Here is a 12202-nt window from a genome sequence, read left to right as displayed (position 1 = left end):
GCTCGGACCGAAGTGTGGAAGGTCCGCGTAATCTCCCGAGCTATCTGCTTGTCGCCGATGCGTGCACGCATGCACTGGCGAGCTATACATTCTTCTTTGCGCTCGCCCTTGCCTGTTTTCGCAGAAGGACGCGGATAAAATGTTTGCGTGTAGAGGGAGGACGCGTATGGATGTCATTATGCCACGCACGGACCGTTTCATGCAGCGCAGCTGTCGATGCGATCGAGGACCAGCGAGCGCGTGATGTTTGTTGACGCTGTGCGAGACATTTGAGCTGGGCGAAGAGCCTCTGCGGAGCTCTTGCGATGGCCGCGAAGGTCACAAAACGAGCAAGCAAGCAAACATACAATAAATAAATAAATAAATAAATAAATAAATAAATAAATAAATAAGGGAGAGGCAGAATTCACGAAGACCCTGTTTCCTGTGACATATGTGCCGTTGGCCGGCGTCTATAGTTCTTAAAGGGCCCCTCACCAGGTCTGGCCAATTTGAGCTGACAAGCGCAGAGCATACAATGCGCGATAACGATCGTGTCTGGAAAGCCGAGACCGCACGTACGCTTGCGCACGCGCGTGAGCTCGCGTCTACGCGCCTGCCGCGCCTCGCGAGGAATGGCGGTTTGCATCCACAAAGACGCGCTTCCATGTGCGCGGCAGCACGCGTCCACTGGGCTCGCTCACAGACGCCTTGGAAGACGCCACTTCGTTCTTTGTTATTGACAGTGTTTCAGAAATACTTCGATATATATAAGCGTAATTGTTATATTTTTGTTTCACTTCGCACCGCAGCGAGAGAGATGTACTTCCGTTTCGTCTTCTTGTTCCCACGTCGTGCAGTCGCGCGCGCAGACACCGAAACATGTCGTTTTCTACCGTGTTCCAGCGCGGGATCGTGTTCTGTGATCCGCTTGTGTCTGCCTCAGTATTCGTGTAGCATATACTTATACCGCTAGTCAGGTGTCCGCGTGCACAGTGCACAAAATCGTGCGCTGCGCGAAACGAGACAATCGCAACAGCTCGCGCGCGACGCCGTCAACGGACGTGCGCCGCGCCGCAAGAAAGCGAGTACAAAAAAAAAAAAAAAGGACGCGGGATCTCGTGACGTTTGCGTCGCGCGATCCTCGAGGTCCGGTATTGGAGAACGTAGGGAAGGAATTTCGCTTGCGGAGGCTAGACGGCGCAAGTGGAGAGAGCGTCTATGTTTGCGGTGAAGCTCGCCCGAATCATGGGCGAAATATTTACATCTTGGCTATCAATGAGCCGATTTGAAAAAAAAAAAAAAATTGCCGCAGAACGCTCCCTAGAGGACACGTAACAAGTTCCAGCGTATAACCAAAATTTGCTATGGGGCCTGGTGAGTGGCCCTTTAAGTGCCTCTTTACGAAATCCAAGAATGAGGGTGCGGTGCACTTGTGGCTGCACTGAGGAAGACGGAGATCGTAATTAGTTGGCGATGTGCGCTGATGCTGAAGAAAATCAGTTGTAGACCGCCCTGACGAATGCAGGTGCCCTTGTGACGACGCTGGCTTCTGCAGGCTGAGGTTTTCCCTTGTTCGGCCACTGTTGACCATTTGTAGACCTATAGTTAACGTTACACATACTAGCTGCGCGTAAAACAGCAACTTGCAGCGGCAGGGAATGACTGGCCCTGTGTTAGTATAATTGCTTCGAGCGGCATACCAGGCGTGCCCGGGCATGCACGCGGAGCAGAGGCGAGACCATCATCATCATCAGCATAATCATCATCATCAGCCTGGTTAAGCCCACTGCAGGGCAAAGGCCTCTCCCATACTTCTCCAACTACCGCGGTCATGTACTAATTGTGGCCATGTCGTCCCTGCAGACTTCTTAATCTCATCCGTCCACCGCTTTCTTGTACGTTGACACGCAAACGGGGCTAACAGCCGCGTCTATATGTGTATATATAATTGCTTCCGACGACGCAAGCAATTTATAAACAGCTCCTACATTGTCTTGTTTTATAGATTGTTGTGCTGCGAAATTATTTCGGATTTATTTTTGCATCGCGATCAGTCATCCATATAGCGCATAGGCTGTCCAACAAGAATGATCCGGAGTCTTGAAATGAGCGACAGTGGTGTATAATTGGGATGTCTAAAGCTCAAGCCAACGTTTCCTTAAGGAGACGTTTCGCCAGGGCTGACGAAAGACAGGTCCCTTGTTGCGCGCACCGCTGTTAGTCGCTTCGTCGCCGGGGATTATAAACTTGCCTTTCAACATTCGGGGCTTCGTTCCACTCGCCCTCTTTCGTTTGAAAATTGATTGATTTCTTGTATGTTCTTGCCTTCCAGATTTATATTCTGGCTCCGCGTCATTTTCCCGAATTTTTCCCGGTGTAGATATGTCATTCAAGCGCTCACCGCGACACGAAACGCAAAGAGTATAGATCGTGACAGAGGGTCACCATCGCCTGCTATCCTTCATTAGGGCTTGACGATTTTAATTCACCAACGTGCGTGGACATCTTAAGTAACATGGTTGTAGCTGTGATGCAGAACGAACCAGATTTCAGACGGAGCGCTCGGATCGAACTTTCCCGCTTACGTTGGGCTGTTTAGGAACGCAACACACAACTTATATTTGAGTCTGTCCAGAAGGTTCGGAACCGCCCTGGGCATTGTTTCGTGGGCGTCGCCGCCATTTTAGGCCGTTGCACCAGCAATCTCGCAGTTGCGTGCAGAGTGACATCTTATAACACGGTCGTGACACGCGAAACGCGAAACGCGTTCACGCAAATGTTTCCAACCCTACAAATCGACTGCAGTGCCGCGCAATTCGGTTGTTACATGCAGATAGAAACCTATAACGTTAACGGGTCAATATGGCGGCACTGCGGCGCTTCCGTAAAATCGCCTGTACACGCCGGCTGGCTTGCGAGACAGGAAGGCCGCAGGCAGTGACTTCAAGAGGCGCATTGCAACTTGCAAGGCAATACGCTGTCTGGGTCTCGGTTGGACTAAAGCCCCTCCATACACGTTTCCGCCGACCGGTGGTGGCGGAAGCGGCGGTGGCGCGTAGATGCAGGGGCTTTAGGTTGGACGGAGCGCCCTATCAAGGCGGAACAGTTTACGCAGCATCCCCGGCGTCGGAATTCTATCCTAAACGTATACGCATGCAGACTCGCGCGAATGGTCTCTGCTTCGGCCTCCAAGGTTTCGCAGACATTTCGCCTTCGCCCGCTCGGCAGCTCCTCGCACCGCTCCTTCGGAATTTCCATGTTAAAATAGAAGAAGGAAAAAAAAAGTACGTTCGTCACCTGAGCGTCTTTATATGTATGCCTTGCAAAAGTTTCCGCGAAGCGCTTTGGCTTTCTCCACCATATCTGCACGCGGAGCGCGCATATATTTGCCCCCACTAAACAGCCGGGTCCTTTGACAATCGTCCCGGTCGCGCGTGACGTCACGGGGTAGCACGCGGCCGTAAAGCATTAAAAAGGAGGCGCACGTGGTGTCTGTGCTCCTCGGGAGAAGCGGAGTTGCCCGCCGCGCCGGTGCATCGTAAAATAATCTCCGCTCCGCTGAAGTCGTTCCGAGATCCGTTGAACGTTGCGTCCCACCGGTGCAATCTGTCGCCGCCAATTAAGGGGGAAAGGACGGGAACGCGTGCGCGTGTCGAGCATGACGTTTTGTCACGGGGAGGTCTGTATGTAAAGCATGACGTCGCGCAGAATATCCGCTCAAGGCCTTTCTGGCACGGAGAGCTGACGACGAGTGGCGGTCGCGATATATAACTGCGCGTCTAAATAAAGCCGCGAACGCATGCAGGTTTCCCATACGGCGTTATCTATTCATCTGTGTGTAGGATGAACTTGATTTCTTTTTTTTTAATTTCCTTTTATTTGAAAAGATGAAACTTACGGTTTGGCCGCAGGGCATTTAATTGATTGATTCGATTTGTGTTTGCGAAAATGTGTCTCATGACGGTGACGGATAAGATGCGCGAGGGCATCTTCAGCCTATATCGAAAAGAAAAGTATTAGCGATTGCACATTTTATCTGTCTACAGGTCACATCAGTCGCACACGATAAGGTTTTAAGAAGTCGCGCTAATAGTGCTCCAGTACGCACGTAAACACCTGAGGAAGCCGCACTCTTGGCCGATCGCTTTTGGGGATTGTTGTAATCGCACCGCTGGCACGAGATGTTGGGGTCTCGGTGCTGACGCCCGTTATTGCCAATGGGTCGCAAGCCCCAAGGGTAGCGTTGGCCTGGCGGCCTGGGGCACTGGAAGCATCCGAAGGTCCCGGCAAAGCATGAGAAGACTGGTAACAGAACAACTTGTTTATTCTAACATAGCAAAGGAGCGGCCGGTCAGGTCGACCGAAGTGGAGAGACGGGAGAGCACGTAACTCAACAGTACAAATCGGAGCCTCTCTCCTGGCGTCCGGGGGCAGCTGCTCTTATACTCTCGGCGTCGCGGTCCAAAAGGGAAGGTCACGGGATGAAGGTCACGGGATGAAGGTCACGGGACGGCGGAGCATGAACCCACGACGGCGCGCACGGCCGAGCCGAGAGACCTGCTGAACCGAGTGTAGTGACGCATCGCCAACCTTCACTTGGGGAGCTCCGCTCCCCGGCTGCCGCGCTTTGACAAGCGTGGGCACACACACACACACGCACACACGAAGACAATTGGCACTGAAACACGCCTGGACACGCTTGGCGGGTAGGCGTTGCGGCGGCGTCGAACGGGCCAAAATGTCCGCCGCTTTGAACAAAGCCCCGGCGTCCGTTGCATCCGCGCCGGCATTACCGCGCGTTGTAGGCGAAACGTAACAGGATACTTTCACATGTGCACAGACGTGACAGGTAGAGTGACAAGCATCCTGTCCGTGCCTCATGCAATAAATATCCAATCAATGTCCACTAAAAATGGTACATCCCAAAGGGCGATCGACCTAGAATATTGCGCCCTCTTACTCTTGGCCTCTCCTCTACTCAGACAATAGCTAGACGTCCTGACCGAGAAGTGCCGCCTATTTTGGTTTAGGAGGCGTTGTCGTGTTGAAGACGTTGGTCTCCGTATTGAAGCGGTTTCATATGCGCTCCGACTATTCCATATATTTTTCCACGTGAACTCTTCACAAGAGCATGTGATATAGCCATTCGTGATGTCGGACATATATTATTAGCCAAGGCGGTCGGCCAACGGTATATACAGCACTTACGAACCAAAAGCTTTGTGAATTTTTCCTCAAATGCCTCGATTTAGGCGGTGACGATTCCCGCTTTTGCCGGCTGTCCCGATGACGCATGCATTTCCACAATCGCCGCCATGCGCCAAGCACTTCGACGCCGGCAATACGGACGTGCTGCTGCACTGCTACACAAGTACCGAGAAGCCGCCGTGAAGTGCCAACGGGACGCGTAGGCTAAAATTTTTACGATCGCGCAGGAGTTACCCACTTTTTTTGTTATATAGATTAGCTTGGAGTGACTACCCGTCATCTTGAAAGCACTGGCGAAAGCAGTATAGCCCGCGAGTAACAATTCGTAGTTTGTTTCCTTTGCCGCGAACTGGGCTACCACATTGTCACATGCGGCAATTAGCATAGAGAGAAAGAGAAGGTATAAGGCACCCTCTAGAGCCGACCGAGTCGCACACTTATATCATCGCTCGAGAAGCAAGCACAAAGCCCGCGAAATGCACCCTTCTGCCACGTCGATTGACGGTCTTGACACTACTGCACCCTGTACTTTACACAATAAAGTGATCTCTCTCTCTCTCTCTCTCCATTCATCCACAAGTATGCAACAACAGACCCACAGGTAGTACGATGTAAGAAACAAGTTGCGAATGTTAATTTAATTAGCTGCATTTTACGTGCACGTTGCTAGTAAATGAGCTATTTCGGTGCCCTCGAAAACGAAACTTCGCAATAATAAAAAAAATGCTGGTCCAGAGAAAGAACACGACAACAAATGCACACGCGGAGCACTCGCTGTCGCTGACGTCTGAGCTAACCAGGATAACAAATGTGAGCGCGAGTCCTAATTGATTGATTACCCGAAGCCGCGTAACTTAGGCCAGCAACCACAATATACACAGACAAATAAGTTGTTGGGTGCTCTTGGCAATTGTCGATTCAACTTGAAAGTTACGTCTCGAAGAAAAGGGGGAACACATTTTATTCACCTTCTGACGACCCCAAATGGTTCACCAAGCACGCAGTCCGACACCGCAGTACGGTGAACTCTTCCTACTTCACTGTAACCGCAGCTCCTGCGAACACACGCAGCAGTTGCTCTGTGGTTGTGCCGCTGAAGGTGAAGTTCGATTCCCGTTTGCGGCGGCCCCATTGCGACAGGACTGAAATGCAGAAAAAAAAAAAAAAGCTTATGCACCGTGCCTTGGGCGCACGTTGAAGAACCGAGGTGGCAAAAGGTAATCCTTCCACCTCGGCGCGTCTCTCATTGCCGGTGTGATATATATGCTTTATGACCTGCAGCCTATACGAGTTAAGCAATCGGCATCCAGTATTGTTGCGCACCACGGGAACTCCACGTGCGTGCTACGCGATCAGCGAAGCGTTAATGTATACGACAGTCGCATACTTTGCGTCATCGGGCCACATATATGATATGCGTTGTACAAGGCGAATAAGAGGAATTGGGCCGCTCCAGACAGTTGACCATGCACCGTGGGAATTGTGTGGTATAGGTCGATACTCTTGTGCAGTACGTGTATACCATCTTCTTTCGAAGTTACGCGGCTTTATTGGGACAAAACCTTATAATCTGTGGTTCACTTTTATAGCGTGCTGACCTCTCAACCGCAGGTAGGCACGCACACTTTATGTTCATAAAAATCCATTTGGTCATTTTAGCGAAAAGTAGATCGTTGAACTTCCTAATGTTTACTTTTGGGTTAGTTTGTGATGCATTCTTCGTAGCAGCGTTACAGCACATACAAGGCGAAAAAAAAAATGAAGCAAGGAGGAAAAGGACGGCGCTCATTCCTGACTCTGCGAATAAATCGTTGAAAACCCCTGTGGGGCGCGTTTCATTCAGTGTGATGGTATTTCGCCAGTAGAAATCGGCATATGTTAGCATTTCTTGATAGTATTAAAAGTTGTTTCTGGTCTTCATATTTATCGCTGCAGAAAAATGAGGTCAGGTCATTTAGGTGAGGCTATAGTTTCCGAGGTGGCGACGGCAGAGCAAGTTCAAAAAGCCACACGAAAGAAACCGCAACTTATTGTTGGAAGTCGGAAGCACGAAGTTTAGCCAACGTCGTGTACTGTACGTAATCACTTTGATTTAGGGGCCGTATGTGTAATCTAATTAGACTCACGCCGACATTAGCACGAAGTTTCTCGTTCGTGTTGCTGTGATGAAGCTGTGCGCTGTAGAGAATTTCGTTATGCGTTTTAACGTTTCGCGCCCACTTTCCTCTATACACGCCCACGTGCCAGCGCTTCAGCTTTTCGGTTCAAATGCGGCCAGGATGCGGTGCACTTGTGTCTGCACTCCGACGGTTCGTAAGCGTGGGGCAGAGCTGCGCCGATACAGTGTATACAGGTAGTTCCGTTTGCTGCCATGTTGTGATGGATGGATTTCTCGTGTACGCCCCCGGATGCTCTGAAGTACGTCGCTTTCAGTCGCAGGAATGCACGTTATTAATTGCGGCATCCAGGAAAAAAAAAAAAAAAAAAAAAATGGCATCACTTGTTATCTGCCGAGCTCTATTTGTGACGTCAGCGGGAACTATAGTGCGGAAATCACTAGGTAGTGTCGTGTAATGTTCATTTTATGGCCTCTTTGTGGTATATAGCAAATCTGCGCTCTCGGTAAAAGTATAGGCTGCTTGATATTGCTGTGACATCATATGGGCCTGTTCATCGTTCGAGCTGAGTAAACATCTTTTTTTAGCATTCCTTTGGAAATGTTATTCTCTGTTTGCGATTACTTTTTATCATCGGGGCCCGCATACACAAAAAGGCACTTACGCTATAATTCTTAAGAGAAAGTTCCATCCAATCCCGATGCTGGACACATTATTAGCGAAGGCGGCTAGGCAGTTGCAAACAGCACTTACGAACGAGAAGCATTGTGAATTCGACCCCGCAGTATCATGCATACCCGGATCTGTGAACTACAGTCGGCAGGCATTGCTCGACATTTGAGCTGGCTCTCGCGATTGAATATTTGGTCGGTGTAAAGGAACTCTCGTGCCGCAAGCAGGGCAGCAGAATTGAACGTCGAGTACAGAAGAAGCTATAAACAAGTCTTCTGTCTAGTCCGTGTCCAAGTATAGTGTAAGAGCGATGTTGCTACCATCATTCATGTAGTGTTAAGCGTTACTCTGCAGTTTAGCGTTACAGCTGATATTCCCTGAAAAAAAAAAAAAAAAAAGAAGTGGATGCATATTCTGAACGACCGGTTCTCCTTCGCTGTCCGAGTATGTAATTAGGTGCAATATGTTTTTAATTGCTGCCCCAGGCATACTCCCTTCGTATTTTGACATGGATGTGTTTGAACAGTGAAATTTGCGAACGGAATATCGAATGCTTTATCATTTATAAACCCAGTGAAATATACAATTTGTGTGAAAAGAGGGGAAAAAGAATAAAGAGCTTGTTTACATTATTCGGCACATGCATGCAATGCCGTTCGCAGCTGGCAGACAGGGTCAACTTTGGAGCTTGTAAATGAGAAACGATCGCTTTCAGTTATTTGCCGTACCATGGTAATGACATTAATAATAATAATAATAATAATAATAATAATAATAATAATAATAATAATAATACGTCACGGTCACCGCATGCTGCGCGTTTTGTCAAAATCGAGACAATATGCAAATCCGTATGTAGGCTGCGCTAAAGCTAGGCATTCTTATTGAATGACTGGAAAATGTAGAGCAAGAATTCTTTCTCCCGTGCGCTCGCTCGGGAATCAGTGCCTCCGCGCGATACCACGACTTTTCCGCAGGAAAAGAAATGGTTCCGAACAGTTCTCGGGGCTTCCTACGAGTGCTCTCGATCGTCCCTCATAGCTGAAGCGAAACGAATATTTAGCGATTTCCAGTAGTGTATTCTCAAAAACTAAGGGTATACGGCGCTAAGCAGGCGAGGACGAAGCGAGACACAAACGACACATACGGGCTCCACCTTCCAACTATTTATTCATCAGAACACACGCAATTATACGCAAGAAACTTAAGTGAAAACTAATCACGGTAGAGATAAGCAGTGCGAGAGATATGCAGTAAGAGAGACTTGACCGACAAATTGAAACAGCATCAGACGGAAGGTGGTACCGCAGGAAGTTCAACTTTTCTTTGGAATTCAAGAGCCTTAATGGGGCCATGCAAGATGGATTTGCAAGGTGCTGAAGTCGGAAGTGTGGCGTCTGGTCCGCTTGTACCAGGACTGGCTGAGGGTCCTTGTTGCAGGACACGGTAACAGGGGAAGCCTGAGAGAATTTCAAAAGTTGGCGGCGCAGAGCACGGAATTCCTATGGCAAAGAACTCGAATTGGTCGTTCACCGCGAGGCCGGGCAGCTGCAAAGTCTTCCGTAACCAACCTCGGAAGTGCATCCGTTTCGAGTGACGTTCAACAGATTTCGGGATACGGTCCAAAGTACAGTTACCAACCTGTCTCAAGCCGGACTCAACTTCTAGCCATGGCCGAAGTGTTTCGAGCCATGCGTGTGAGCAAAACCAGCAAAACCAGGAACGAGCCATTGATGAAGGAGTCGACTGCCTAATACGCACAGTAAGTGATAAGCCACGGAAAAAAAACCTCCATTTAAGAAGATTGTCAAACGCTTGAAACAAGAAGGTCTTGCCATTATCGAAGCAGTCAAGGAAAGTGGTTTTGTGTTTATGCCTCAAGGTATGTTCGACGCGAAAGCCCTCGAGGTGATTCAGAAGAATTTTAAACCGTCGCACGCCCTACCTAAGAAGCAAAAGCCTTTGGCCCTCCCTTTGATAAAAGACAGAAATTTGGCACACCTACGAAAAGGTAGTTACTAAGTCGGATGGGAATAGCCTAGAAGTCTACTTCACGGCTAAGACACATAAGCCTGAGCGCCCGCTTAGAGTGATAGTATCCGAGAAAGGTACTTGGCAAGACGAGGTTAGCAGTTATCTGCAACGCATGCTCAGCAAGCTGGATGTACAGGACCCATTCTTGGTGCGCAGTTCGACAGATCTGGTGCAAGATTTGACGGAAGGCAAGTTAGCTACCACCTCAACTGGATTTTCAAGTGGCGTGCAAGATCTGTTTCATTCCGTACCCCAGCGTGGCCTGTTTAACGAAGTTCGTGACACTGTTGAAGCATCGGGTAAACTTCCACAATAGTGCTGGTATGAGTTTTGAAGAGTTGTTAAAGATTTTACATTTCTGTTTACAGTCCACCATCGTGTGTTTTAATGGTTCTTATTATGTTAAAGGAGACGGTATATGCATCGATTCTTCTGTTGCTCCAGTTTTATGCGACATATATCTTTCTTCTATTGACAAGCGCATCTTTGCAAACATCGGCAATTTTAATGTATTTAGGATTTATAGATATATGGATGACTACCTTGTGTTTTTAAATGTAACTGAGACTAGCCTTGACATTGTTGTGGCATAATTAACTAACACCTTCTTGACAGAATTTGGTGGACTAGATTTCACCTGGGGATTACCACAGGATAACTCACTTCAATTTCTGGACCTTAAACTTAGTTTCACGAAGGGCCACGTGCGCTGGATGTGTTAACCAAGAAAGCCTTCTACCATTTGACAGCGCACATTCTAAACTGATCAAGAGGAGAATAGCTAACGCATGCCTCAATTCGTCACTAATGAAGTCATGCGAGCACAATCTTGTTGCAGGTTTTAGGAAGACGCTCGATTTCCTCCCTCCGTTATTACGGGTGTGTGCGAAAGCCTCTTGCACAAGTAAAACACAGGAAAAAAAGTGTGCAAATCAAAAGAAACAATGAACAGGCACGTAAATCCGTACGTAATTTAGCTGTCCCACAATATGAAGAAGGTCGCAGCCAGGTACGATGTGCGCATTGTTTTTTTCCGCCCCATGCTGATTGGCCAAAATTTGCCTTTTGATGGCGAATAAGCTGCCGGCTATACATGCTTAAGGAGCACCTCACACGCTACACCGATTGTGTTAGCGATGTCGTTTACAACATTCCCCTAAAGTGTGGCAATGTGTGTATTGGACAAACGGGACGACTCTTCAACGATCGAGCGAGAGAGCACGGGTTGGCGGTCAACAGCAGCATCGGCGGCCACTGCAAGCGCTGTGGCTGTGTGCAACTCACTCCTCGACAAAACGACCTTTCTTACGAAAGCAAGAAACCGCACTGAAGAAGAGATAATCGAGTCTTTCTTCACAAAAAGAGCAGGAAATAAAGTGCGTTAGCACGCCGTCACTAGCATTAAGTGACAAAGAAATGTCATTCATAAATGATATAGCCTCTAATCGCCGCTGAGATTAGAACGTGCAGCTGCCACATTTGGTTGGATTCTCGGATTACGCCTGGAATGCGCGCGGGCTCGTATGTACCTGCCATGATATTTCAGTACAGACCACTAGCCATTGAGCAGTGTTAACTCTTATCACCCCTGCTTATCTCTACTGTGATTAGTTTTCACTTAGGTTTCTTGTATAAAATTGCTTGGGTTCTAGTGAATGAACAGTTGGAAGTTGGCGCCCGTATGTGTCGTTTGTGTCTCGCTTCGTCCTCGTCTGCTTAGCGCCGTAACCTTTGTTTTTAAGTAATTGAACCAACTAGCCCAGCAACAAGTTTTGCTGAAGTGTATTCTCGTATCGAATACGAATCGAAGAGCGGGAAGTATTCGATTCATATTTCAAATTTAAGATATTCACATGCCCCAAATTTAGCCACAATCCATTGAAGCTTCTCGTTGTTGCGCCGCCCACGCCCTACCGCGAGCTCATTCGGGAACATCGCGCAACAAGTGACGGCCCTTTCCTTGAGCCTGTAAGAGGGAGCCCAACGCAATTCCGTACGTAAATAAGCTGTCGCACAATATAAAGGAGGTCGCAGCCAGATACGCTGTGCGCATTGTTTTTTTCCGCCCCATGCAAATTGGACAAAATTTGCCTTTTGAGGGCGAATAAGCTGCAAAATTCGCCTTTGTGACGCCTCATGATTAGCAGCTTTATTGTCCGTTCTGTTTGCGTTCGACAATGCATGGCGCG

The 12202-nt window shown here is 48.5% G+C and overlaps 1 protein-coding gene and 1 long non-coding RNA gene across 6 annotated transcripts in view; one reads left to right on the top strand and one right to left on the bottom strand.

Annotated features, from left to right (window-relative positions):
* The window catches only part of LOC126531540 (serine/threonine-protein kinase minibrain-like), a 136130-nt gene that overhangs the window by 67145 nt on the left and 56783 nt on the right, over window positions 1-12202 (top strand). The gene's annotated exons all lie outside the window — the stretch shown is intronic.
* The window catches only part of LOC129385127 (uncharacterized), a 34387-nt gene continuing 28317 nt past the window's right edge, over window positions 6133-12202 (bottom strand). The window contains exon 2 of the long non-coding RNA XR_008612708.1: window positions 6133-6332. This is a non-coding gene — a long non-coding RNA (uncharacterized lncRNA). The remainder of the gene's footprint in view (window positions 6333-12202) is intronic.

The sequence above is a fragment of the Dermacentor andersoni genome, chromosome 5 (genome assembly GCF_023375885.2).
Source record: "Dermacentor andersoni chromosome 5, qqDerAnde1_hic_scaffold, whole genome shotgun sequence".
In the NCBI taxonomy this organism is placed as follows: Eukaryota; Metazoa; Arthropoda; class Arachnida; order Ixodida; family Ixodidae; genus Dermacentor; species Dermacentor andersoni.
Note: the sequence above shows the minus strand (reverse complement) of the source record. Positions and strands in the feature narration are given on the sequence as shown.